The sequence below is a fragment of the Mustela nivalis genome, assembly GCF_964662115.1.
Source record: "Mustela nivalis genome assembly, chromosome: X".
In the NCBI taxonomy this organism is placed as follows: Eukaryota; Metazoa; Chordata; class Mammalia; order Carnivora; family Mustelidae; genus Mustela; species Mustela nivalis.
The window spans coordinates 128,258,533-128,270,977 of NC_139040.1; the positions used below are offsets into that span (position 1 = coordinate 128,258,533).

Consider the following 12,445-nt stretch of genomic DNA (forward strand, 5'->3'; position numbering starts at 1 on the left):
AACTCGAGGGCTCACAGGTTCTTAAAGAGATGATCCTAAGAGAAATGTTCACAACGAAGGAGCCAACCGGGAAGGCCAGGAGAGGTGGACGGCCCAGTGGCCGGGAGAGGCAGGGCTGCTCCATCCCGTTACGGACGGGCTCAGAGCAGAAGGCCCGTCCACAGCTGGGGGCTGGGGGCCATCTGCGCCCTGGGACAGGCGTCCGCTGGAGGGATCACGGCAGACCCTTACGGTCCCTGCAGCGAGACACATTCCACATCTCAAGTGTGGGCAGGGCTGGGCTTCCCCATGCCGGGAGCCATAAGCAGGACTGGCCCCGGCCTCAGGCGGGGCTGAGTTTGCCCCAGGCCGGAGCTGGACAGCATGGGAAGCTGCTCAGGACCGACGACGACACAGAAGTCAACTGTGCCCCTGCTTTGGTCCCTCACAGGACTTGCCTTTGTTTCTGTTTGAGGGGACATCAACTGGCTTCCTAGAAAAGTACTCTAGATACACAGTCGCTCTAGGACTCAAAACGAATGCTCTTCGAACTAGGCGAATTCTGGCACTCACACAGTCACCTACGGCGACTCTGTTTTTGACATGATTACAGCGCATCGGGACCCAGACACAGTGTTGCTAAGAAGAAATACCAATGAGATGCTCGCCGTCCATTGCCCAGGCCGTCCACGATCACCTTAACGTTAGCTGACAGTCAACTTCCACCCGGGAGAAAATAATTACATACACTGAAAATGTCAGTCCAGAACCAAGAAAATTAGGACTTTGCTTCCTCTTCATTCTCTAGTCTTAAACAGTTCCTTGTGGCAGAGAAGGACGGGGCCGACTAACTATCGGTCCTTTGTTTTTTACTTTCCAAATTCCACTAACTTGACCATTTATAAGGCTATATGGATCAAACACAGCATTTAAAATTTTGTTTTTAGGAATTTTAGATTTTATCATTCAAATTTATTTTTATTTCTGAGGTAGACCCATAACTCCTTTCCCTAAAGTCCCCTAAACATCTGATACGTGAACTAGTGCTGAAATCTCGAGTGCTGTACTTTGTTTTCTCAAATGCTCTATCTCGTGAATGATAGGGTTAATGAAGAAGATTTCTTTCCTGTTTTGTTTTGCTTTCTGTAAATCTCAAGGATTAGACTCCTAATAATTTTGCCACAGAGGCATGTTTTGCTAATAAATCTCTAGATATATCTGTCTTTGTTCTTGTTAGGGGGCAAAAAAACCCCAGCTATGACACATTTCTCAGCATTTTTTCTAAAATGTGTTTGGAGAGGTCAGAGTCATATGGAATTGTGATGTTCTTGCATCATACACGTTTTCTGGTGCTATTTTAACAGGATAGATTTGAATGATATAAAATAAGATAATATTATAATAATATAAAATAATAATATAAAATGAGAGCTATTTGGGGGTTAATTGAGTTTGATTAAATAATAACTTACTTCTGTCAAATGACAAACGCACATATATAAATGACATCCATATAAAAGAAAGCTGAATGAAATCCCCCAAATGTAAGTCAAAGATGCTGCAAATTATTAAACCACCTTAGAGTTTTTTCTTAAGTCAATGAGCAGAGAACATGTGGTATGATGGGTACTGAGATTTTAGTCCCCTAGGTGACTAAGCACAGCACCACCGGGCTACATTTCCTAGGATCAAGAGTATTTGAGGCACTGCCTTAGGTGACCTTGTCTTGACATAGAAATTTTCACTTGACTCCGTCTGATCTCCACTCAACGTTACTCCCACAGAACCTGATTCATTGATTCCCAAACGCATGCCTCCCAAATTACCCCATCTTGTCATGGAATGGACACATAATTCACATTTTAAAAATCATTCGCTTAACCTTTGATTGACCAAGAGGCTATACATTCCATGATGCAGAAAATGGGATGTTTGTTTGGATTTTTGGTTTTGCTCCCTCTCTTCTCCTCAAAGCTTCCTCCTTGGTACATAGTAAGTGCTTGACCAATACTCACGGTAAAACGGCCCAGTGAATGGTGAGTGAAAGAAGACTCCCGGTGGACAACAGTGGTTCCTTTTTTATGCTGAGGAAGAAACGTTAAGCGGCATGTTCCCGGGCAATCAATCACACAGTTTTTAAATCTCTTTCTCTAGGACTACCTTTGTATCTGTTATTTTAAGGAGCCAATAACCCTCAACAGTTTGCTTCTTACGAATGGGGGTGCATAACAGGTTTTCCGGATGAATGCCTTCCTGGGTTCCTTATCATCTGAACACCAAAACGGATGGAGCCAATCTCCTTGGTCTGAGATCACCGATTTCACCCTGGCCTTGGAACTCTCCTGGTCCTTACCTTGGGGGTGATTCATGTAACACGGACCGAGGCTCACTGCCCCATCGTGTTTACATCGACTCTCCATGCTGTCTGTCTCACAGTGTGTCTACGCCTACCAGCACGGTAACGGGATAACTCAAAGGATTGGATTTTCAAAACCCCATCTCTAAGTGTTACTGCCACCTGCCCTGTAGCCTTTCATGTGTTGAAACTGTGAGCCCTACCGTTAGAGACGAGGTCCTCTGGGGGATGACTATGTCGGGGGTTGCACCCTAGTCAATGGCACTAGCACCTTTCTCAAGGAGACCCCAGAGAGCTCCCTCGTACCTTCCTCCGTGCGAGGACACCAGGAGAAGACGGCTGTCCTTGACCCGGGGAGCTGGCCTTCACCCAATTCTGAGTATGCCGGTGTCATGATGGAGGACATTTGGCCTCCAGCCTGTGGGAAAGAAATGTCTGTTGTTTATAAGCCCCCCCCCCCCAGTCTGCGGAGTTCTGTGGGAGCTGCCCTGACAGACTCAGGCAGTAGCACACTATCATCACTCAGAGCGGTCCCCGGCAGAGACAGAGGCAGACTCGGACCAATAACCTCCTGACACGCACCACATCGTGGGGCTGCGGGAGAAAACGAAAACAGAGAGAAGAGGACTCCTTCCTATCTCGGTCGTTCATCAAACTGTTGTATCCAAAAGAGTATTTCTCACTGACAGCATTCTCTAAATTTAAGGCGAAATGACTATCCAAAAACAAAAACCCGACAGAACAATAACAAATCACCAGGCAATTCTTTGCAACCACCTTCCCAAACAATAATTTAAAATGTCAAGTGCCAATGCAGCCCCAGTGTTTAAAAGCACTGGAACCACTAGCTTTCCATGCTCAACGGCCATTTCAGCCATTCTTGGGACTGCCCTGATTCAAGCCTTTGAAACTTGCCTTTATTTTTTTTTGAATATTCTTGTCTCAAGGTCAGCATTTTTATGATTGCTGTTAGAAAGCTCCTTTCTCTGAGTTTTAATGAAGTCCCTGGGTTTGCAACCATGAAAACCTGGCTTCTATTAATCTTCCTTCTTTCTATTCCTCGGTAACTCACACCCCGAGAGAGGCGATCACAGGCTCACCCACACTCTGGAAGACATTTCCTTGCGTCCAGTGTGAGAGATGTGGCTGAGCCATGTCCGAGAACTAAGCCTGCAGGAAGACAGCCACGGTCACAGAGAATGACCTTGGCAGATGCACTCACGTCCGTTGGACACGTCGGCCTCCTGGTCCTTCAGTGAGGTGGCGGAGACAGAGACAGAGCTGGCTTCTTACAATAACCATCTTGCCTTCCGAGAGTCATTGCTGTTCTGTTGTATCTGTTTTGCTGGTTCCCTGAAATAAAATAATAGATGACATCATATATCACCATATATAGAGATTATAAATATGTAATATTAGATATTATAAAATGTGTATGTAATAAAGTCATATAGATTTGCATACAATCCACGTACACATTTGGTATCTAATGTTACTTATACAAGAATACAACTACTGCCCAAATCTTGTTTTTTGTATACTTGGCTCTTGATTGTAATATTTTATTTTATTTTTAAGTTTATGCATTTTTTTTTTTTTTTAGCAATGTCTATACCCAGTGTGGGGTTGGCATTCACGACCCTGAGATCAACAGTGTGATGCTTTTCCAACGGAGCCAGCCAGGTGCCCCTTGATTGTACTATTTTACAGTAACAAACAAAACCCTATTCGAATGAAATCATGGTGTCCAAGGTCCCTTGGAATGCTCTGACCCTTGCCTCAGTCTAACAAGGAAATGTTTCCATGGGACGAAAACCTAAGTGTTTCGTGTTTCTGAGTGACTAAAACGATGTGGAGCATTTGATAAAAACCTACCAAATCATATATTGTTTATGATGAATATTTACTCAAACCCGCACGGTATGAGGTGGCAGAATACGCAAGAGAAGATGACGTTTGTGAGCCTGGGTTTACTTCACACGAGAGCACCGCCTACATCTCCGTGCAGGAAAAAGAAGCTCTTTTTTTTTGTTTTTTTTTAATTAAATTTATTTATGTTCAGCGTAACAGTATTCCTTGTTTTTGCACCACACCCAGTGTTCCATGCAATCCGTGCCCTCTCTAATACCCACCACCTGGTTCCCCCAACCTCCCACCCCCCGCCCCTTCAAAACCCTCAGGTTGTTTTTCAGAGTCCATAGTTTCTCATGGTTCACCTCCCCTTCCAATTTCCCCCAACTCTCTTCTCCTCTCTAACTCCCCATGTCCTCCATGATGTTAGAATAATTTTTTAATGTATCCTTAGGTTTTAGGGACAGAGCAGAGTCAAATATGACCCACACTGCATTTGCTAAGGTCACATGTTGGTGTCAAATCTTCTGTGAAAAGAGAAAAATGCAGCTTATTTCCTGAAATCACGGGGTTTCGAAGGGGACTTGTTACTCCGAGATAAGAATGAATGTTTTCTATTCCAAAGCAGATAAGGCTCAGGGATTTTCACTGTTCACAGATGAATCATGACTCTATAAACTGGGAGCGCTCCTGGAGACAATCTCAGGGGCACCTGGGTGGCTTAGTGAGTTAAGCGTCTGCCTTCGGCTCAGGTCATGATCCTGGGGTCCTGGGATCGAGCCCCGCGTCGTGCTCCCTGCTCAGCGGGGAGTCTGCTTCTCCCACCCTGTGTACTGTCTCCCCATGCTCTCTCTCTCTCTCTCTCAAATAAATAAATAAGATCTTAAGAAAAGAAAATCTCACTCAATTCTTTTAATTACAGGACCTGAGACCTCCTGAAATTGGAGCCTCGTCATGGAACGCGATCCCCAGCCAACGGATGTCAAAGGGAACGCCGAGAAGCTTACAGACCACCTTAGCCAGGTGCTGGTCCTCGCTGTGCCTCTGAAATGTCCCCACGCCGCCCAGTGGCGCAGCCCTCGAGTTCACCCTCCTCCAACCAGCCTTTCCTATACTTGCGGTTGGCACAGGAATCCCAGGAACTTCAAGCCTGTTGCAAACACTAGTGACAGGCAAGCATGTGCAGCAGGTAAGGGGCATAACTTGAAGAAGGACAACGTTAGCTCCACTTGGCCTGATGTCCAATAAGGTAGGCGCTGCCCAAGCTCATTCCAGGGCTGTGGAACCGGGGACCGTCCGCAGACTCCAGCAGCGACGGGAAGCACACCCCTCCGGGCTTCCCTCACGACCCTGCCGAGGAGCTACGACAACGTCTGTGGGTGTTCTGGACCCCGACACCCAGCGAGACCGTAACACGCCGCTGAGCAGTGAGACGCCCCAGAACCGTCCCGAGTCGGGTCGAGTCGGAGTCAGGCTGCGCCCTAGTAACACATACAGCTCAGCTGGCCGCAAACGAGGAGCGGGGACCGCCCGTCCTCGGCGGACGTGCTGAGACACAGAGAGAGCTGCAGGACGTCTCCCGTGGCTTCATGTGCTTGAGGGGGCGCCCAGGGCGAACTACAGAACCTGAACAAGGAAAACCCAACACACGTGTAGGACTATGACCTAGGACAAGCCCTATCTACATTAGCCATTGTGAACCACAAAGAACAAACCACGGGGGTTCTGGGGCGCTTGGTCGGTTAAGTGTTGGCTTCGGCTCAGGTCATGATATCAGGCTCCTGGGATCGAGTCCTGCGTCGGGCTGCATGCTCAGCGGGGAGCCTGCTTCCTCCTCTCTCTGACCCTCCTCCCTGCTCATTCTCTCTCCCCCTCCCTCTCAGTCTCTCCCTCTTAAATAAATACACAAATCCTTTAAGAAAACCAAGAGCAAGCCATCGCTGCCGTCTTTCAGGGGCTTGCATCTAAGTAAGCACAATGAGCCTCCGAAGACCAAAGAGGTTTTCAGTAACAAGCTGGACAGGACCCAAGAAGAGATTTTAGTCGGTCTATGGGGGGCTCCGGGTCACGGGACAAGGAACACAGAGTGTCTAAGCCTCGGTGTTCTGCAGACCGAACTAGACTGGATACGTGACAACAGAGGCCCCGCTGATCTTCGTTCATCTGAACAGTCACGGGAAGCCGACGGACTGTCAGGAATAGCTCGTGTCCCCTCCGAGAACCCCTGTGAGAGTTCTGTCCCCAGAACTGCATCGTCCGTGAAGCCGAAAGGGGGAAGACATCCCCTCTGAGGCTCAACCCCGTCAAATTCCTGCTCCCGGTTCTCATGTCTCATTGCCCTTAGACCTGCGTGTCTCAAGGCCCATGGGGGACAGGGAGCCCCTCTGTCCCCGGAAGGCATGCCTCCCGCTACACTGGGCTCCGGGGGGGCTCTGCTTCTGGTCCCGATGGACGGGTTTCCTCTCAACACCAGAACTGGCTCCCTATTCATTCACGCTGGCCTGTTCGCTTATTGAGTATGCACAGATGCTTAAGAGAAAAAGCTCATTCCCGACACAGGATTCTACAGATACGATGCTGCGCAACACAGGCGGGGCTCCTGCCCTTCCAGGTTTTGGTGCGGCCTCTGCCGGCTTTCCAAAGAGCAAAGGTGTGGGTGCCGCGGTCTTTAACCAGTGCAAACGGCGCAGTCCAGACCCTTACCTCCACACGTCTCTCTCAAGTCCTCGCTCGTGGAAATGACGGTTGGCACTGGGACACACACAGCTGGACTAAGACTGCGAAACACCGGTCATCTTTCGTCATCACGGCTTTTCTAAGCACTTGGAGAGAAAGCATCATCCTTCTGAGAAAGACACGCACATTCCATGGCCTTGATTCAACCACCGACTTGCGTCAGGGCGAATCTTATCTTCTGGGCCTCGCCCCCTCCAGACTAGGAAATAGTCCCAGAAATGCTTTCGGGAAAGGGCGAAGCGCTGGGGAAGTGTCCTTCTGCCCGGACGTGAGCCTGGCGCCATCGTGGTCGGGGGTCTCCTAGAGGCAAAGAGGAGGCTGCTGTTCTGCGCAAGGAGGAGTCAGCGGGGGTGGGTGCCGTGCAGGGGTGCGGCTGGTCGCGTGGGGCATGTGGCAGGAGAGGATGTGCTCCAGAGTCGGGACCAGGCTCACCAACAGTCCGTGCGCGGGGAGAACCGCTAGGAGGTGACAGTACACCCCAAGGCTCGACCAAACGAAGTCCTGAAAGTCAGACCCCCTTTCTCTGCTTTTCACTTCTCCCCCAGCGCCCTGCAGTCTTGCGTCTCGAGTGCAAGGGTGTGGGTTTCTTCCAGAGAGCCTGAGGATGCACAAAGACTGCCCCGAAGCCACCCGAGTGTCCGCTCGGGAAGGACGTGCCTGTGTGCTGTCACCTGTGGGGTTTCCAGGACCACCCGAAAAGGCCGTGGCCTCGTGTTCCGTGCACCGGCCCGTGTCCCGGGTTGCTGGCCTTTCCCCACCCTGTTTCCTTTGGACACACAGCAACCTGCGGGCATCGGTCTGCTGCAACCTCCTGGTTGGGGAAGAAATCCTGAGCAAGGTGTTTCAGGCCCAGAGCAAGGGCATTCTGACAGGTGCTTTACTGGAAGGGCCCGTTGCCCGCTGCCGCAAGGTGGTGAACAAAACAGGTCAGGCCCACGCGGACATCCAGGGATGGAGAACATCGCGGGGACCGTCTGTGTCCACACAATGACACAGTCACTGAGGACTCTTCTTGATTTGACACTGTGTTACCTAGGACGGTGGCAGCTCCTGTCATAAACCTCTTCTTCATCTTTCTGCCCCCGGAGACACCCGTCAGCCATCAAGTGAAATGCGGGAATCCCACAGTCGCTGCAAATCCCTCCTCCGCTGACCGTGTTTTGCGGAGACACTGGGCTCATCGGGCAGGAAGGGAAGGGCAGCCTACAGCTGCTGAGCACCAAGGTCAGGTACAAGTAATTGTCTCTAAGTGTGTGTGTGTGTGTGTGTGTGTGTGTGTGTGTGTAAGTCATTTCACAGGTCAACGAGACCCAGTGCTTGAAGTCTTAACAGGTGAGCTCTCGGGGTGCAGGAGTGCAGGAGAGACGTGTGCACACCACCTCCCCGTGCCAGGGCTCAGGCTGGGCAGGCCGAGGACCACCTTCCTAGCTGGACGGTGACTATGCCCTCCGGTCTGGTTCGCTTACAAAACAAAGACCTTTTGAATTGCAAATTTGGAGGTAGACTCCGGGCTCAGGAGAATGTTCCACCACATTATTTGCAACCTGGGATCTAAAAATATGCAGCAAAGTCTAGACCTGTTCTGTTTACTTTTTTTGCGGCTGCAGAGAAAAAAAAAATTTTTTTTTTCTTTTCTCTCTTTCTTGTCTTCCCCCTTAGAAGAAAGTGACGGGGCTGGCACGTTCCTCAAAGCAACTTTGCGAGAAGGCGCTTTGACAGACTGCATTAACAATGTTGACTTGTGAAAACAAAGGGGTTTTTTTAATGCCCACAAATTATATGCTTTTAAAAAAACGGAAGGTTCGGAATTCTTTAATGATACTCAAGCAGCCCAGAATGGAGGTTTGCCTATTTTTCATCTTAGCACTTCAAAAGATTTTTTTTTTTTTTTTAAGGATGCCACGGCTGACAAAACTCAAACAAAAAAGCATAGCACATTACGGTTTCCTATTTGCACTTATTAAAATTTAAGTCAACACATATTTATTAAGCATCACCTGTGAGCCCAAGACTGTTGCTGCGTATACTCGGCGTACACGGATGGACCCCACGGTGTGAGGAGACACTGAGGGGGAAAGGCTGTCTTCCCACGAGGAGTCTACGTGACCCAATGACAAACGTAAACTAGACGACTCGGAAAAAAAAAATTTTTTTTAAGATTTTATTTCCTTATTTGAGGAACGGTTGTACAGAGAGAGTAAGAGGGGGAAGCAGAGTCCCCGCTGAGCAGGGAGCCCGATGCCGGGCTCGATCCCAGGACCCTCAGATCACGACCGGAGGAGCAGGCAGAGGTTTAACCTATTGAGCCCCGAGGCACCCCTGACTTGGGAAAGGATTGCACGATTTCAAAGAAGCGCTTGACGGTATCTGGCTGAGGGGTCACAAGATAGTTGGCTCAGGACCAAGCTGTGATCTACCCATTTCCTCGGGCGCGGGGACCAACGAAGCCGATACAGAGAGAGACTCCAGAAGCACCATCGGCGAGAACCAAGGGCACGTCCGAGCCGCGGTGGGGCGGACGTCCCGGTTTCGTGTCTACAGCACAATTAGAGGAAGCGGCAGCGACAGAGCTGAGATCAAGGGCGGGGACGAACATGCCAGCATGCCGTGAAGAGCTGGTTAGGAGACGCTACGGTCGGAGCTGGGCTTCCGAGCAACTACGAGATCCGTGCGTGGCCCGACTGCGGTGCGACAGGACGAGCTCCACCCGGGGCAAGGTCCGACAGTTCTCTCAGGATTTAAGAACGTGAAGATGTGGGGTGCCTGGGTGGCTCAGTGGGTTAAAGCCTCTGCCTTCGGCTCAGGTCATGGTCCCAGGGTTCTGGGATCGAGCCCCACATCGGGCTGCTTCCTCCTCTCTCTGTCTGCCTCTCTGCCTGCTTGGGATCTCTGTCTGTCAAATAAATAAATAAAATCTTAAAAAAAAAAAACAAAAATGGGAAGATGCTACAGACCACAGTGAACTTGAAACGGACAAAACAGTGATTTCTGATTTCTGGTTTCTGGTTCTTGTGTGCTAGAATCCCACGCACATACACATTTTCATTTTCACAGACTGTGCATTACAACAAAACGATGGAAAGGAAATACGTTCTCTTCCCTTTATTGGAAAAAAGGGGGCTCGGAGGCTATTAGGGGTTGTGACGGTCGCTGAAATGAGTGGATGCGTGAAATGAAACTATCCCTTTTTGTAAAAACGATTGCCCCGATCCTAGGATATATTGGTATCTCCAAAGAAATGTTACCCCAAAGAATTAGATCGTACCTGGCCATTGACAGCCCTCATATTATCTCACATACATCTTAAAGTCATCCCTGGAAAGAAAATGGCCCTTGGGTAACGAATGTGACATCATGTGCTCAATTTGCAACGACGGGCAATTCTGACTGGAATAAATTCACAAGAGCAGTAATCGCTTTCAAACAGGTAGGCCAATATTCACGTCCTATGCCTTCCCCTCACTCCTGGGCACATAAAGACATTTATGGAAGACTTCACGGCGGGTCGCAAGGCTCCCACGCGACAGTGGTTCCGATTCCACGGATTTTAACACACGTAAGGGATGATGGAGAACGCAGTCGCATCTCCGGAAACGTCCTGTTGGCCAGGAGTTTCGGGGTCTGCGGGATTTTCAGTACATTTCTATAAGGCTCTGGCCACCGAGAGACATCATCGGAGGCTATTTTTTTTTATCAAGCTTTTTGTTTTATTTCCGGTACTGTGACCACCCTGCGTCGAATCAGTCTCAGGGGTCCGCCATAGTGATGCAAGAACTCATCGTGGTCCGGGCGCTCTTAATCCCTGTCCCGGGTTCCCGCGTCTCTCCCCGCTCTGGTGTCCACCGCGTCACTCTCTGCAGGGAAGCGTCTGTTTCTCGATTTCCTCGCCCCGCCAGCCCCCCACTTCTCTTCCCACCGCTCATTGGTTTTGTTCCCTAAATTGCACATCGGAGTGAAATCGTACGGTATTTCTGTCTCATTGACTCCACACCGCGTCCCGCGCTGTAGATCCAACCGCGTGGCTGAGAATGGCCATCTCAGGATAGGTGCATAAAAATGATTTCAGATGAACAGAAACAAACAGTACTGGAGGGCTCGCCACGTGCAGGCCCGTCAGCCAAGGGGACGACAGGTCCGTAGGTGCTAGGAAGAAGAGCATCGTTTCTGGGAACGTGGGCAGATCTCAACCTGGCTCCTCGTATAAAACAGGCCATGGTCATTCTCAGGAGTTATCCTGAGAGTCGGGTGGCATAACACGCGGCAAGTCGGCGGCCCAGTGTCCTGCCTCGCTCATTAGCCCATTATGTTTGGGTGGGGGCAAGTCTTCTGTGTTCCCAGAGGGCCTGTCTCGGTGGGCACACATTTCTGGTGTCTTTCTGTGTGTCCTGATCGCTTCTTAGAAGGATGCTAGTCGTGCAGGATGCATTCTACTCTCATGGTCTTGTTTTAATTTACCCCTTTAAAGACCCTGTCCCCCCTAGGCCCGACAGCAAGCACACTCTGAAATACTAGCAATTTTAAGGGGACGCAGAGAGAAATTAGGGACTGCATAGGGACAGCAGGCTTAGGAGAGAAGCAGCTTAGGTGCTCTGTGTCACAGAGTGTGGTGAGTCCCTTCTGATAAAGGGACACTTGGTCCCAGATCTGTAGGAAGCTCGGGTTGGTCATGAAACAGTGAGGATGGCACGTGGCTGAGCCGAGCATGATGCTGGTGTCCTGGACGCCTGTCGTGCGTCTGGGCTTCAGCATCCATCTGTGGAAACATCACCACTACCAGGGACGGCCGCGTTCACTGGCCTCCACGTGCCCCAGGGAGGACAGAGCCCGGTGTCGCTAACTTCCTAGGACACGGAGGGAAACCAAGTCTTTCACTTGAGGCCACCATATGATTTCTTACTATCCTCTCTGTTGGTTTCGTTGTTTTAACCAAACCAATGATTGGGTCTTCCAATAACCTCGCACCGCCGTATTTTACGATATGCAGGAGGTATCTCGTAAGCGGATCCCTGCATTTCGGCTGGCCAACGCAGAAAGCACGGTGTTTCCATGGGCCAGTGTACGTCCGAGGGTAAAATGTATCTGTACTTAGCAAGACGAGACCTGCCCTACCAGGCCAGAAAGTGTTACTGCTCGGTGATGTCTACAAGAGATCTGAATCACAGTGTTGCATTACTGAAAACCCGGCCGACGTCGACTTCAGTGATTCTCTCCCCTAAAATATGGCTGATTGTCAGTACAGCTGGTTCTCTATAGAGGAGCTATATTTCGCTTGAAACAGTGTGCCCCAGAAGCTTACTGGACGGCGTACTGGTCGGCGTAACGGGTGAGACTCACCATTTCCTTTTCCTTCGAGTAGTGTGGCAGGCAATTCACCGGCACATCGCTGCGATCAGTAAGTCTCCTTTTATACTATGCTCCTGAAATTAGTGGGGCCTGCGTAAGGTGTTTCAAGCCATGAGAATAACAGAGATGTTGGAAAAGAGGCTACATCAAGGCTGGGTATCACCACCATGAAATTATGTA

At 49.8% G+C, this 12,445-nt stretch overlaps 1 long non-coding RNA gene across 1 annotated transcript in view; it reads right to left on the reverse strand.

Annotated features, from left to right (window-relative positions):
• LOC309856269 overlaps positions 1–12,445 on the reverse strand; it is a 427,099-nt gene that overhangs the window by 96,160 nt on the left and 318,494 nt on the right. Inside the window, exons 3-4 of the long non-coding RNA XR_014307123.1 lie at positions 3,558–3,688; positions 2,642–2,753 (exon numbers count right to left, since the gene is read on the reverse strand). This is a non-coding gene — a long non-coding RNA (uncharacterized lncRNA). The remainder of the gene's footprint in view (positions 1–2,641; positions 2,754–3,557; positions 3,689–12,445) is intronic.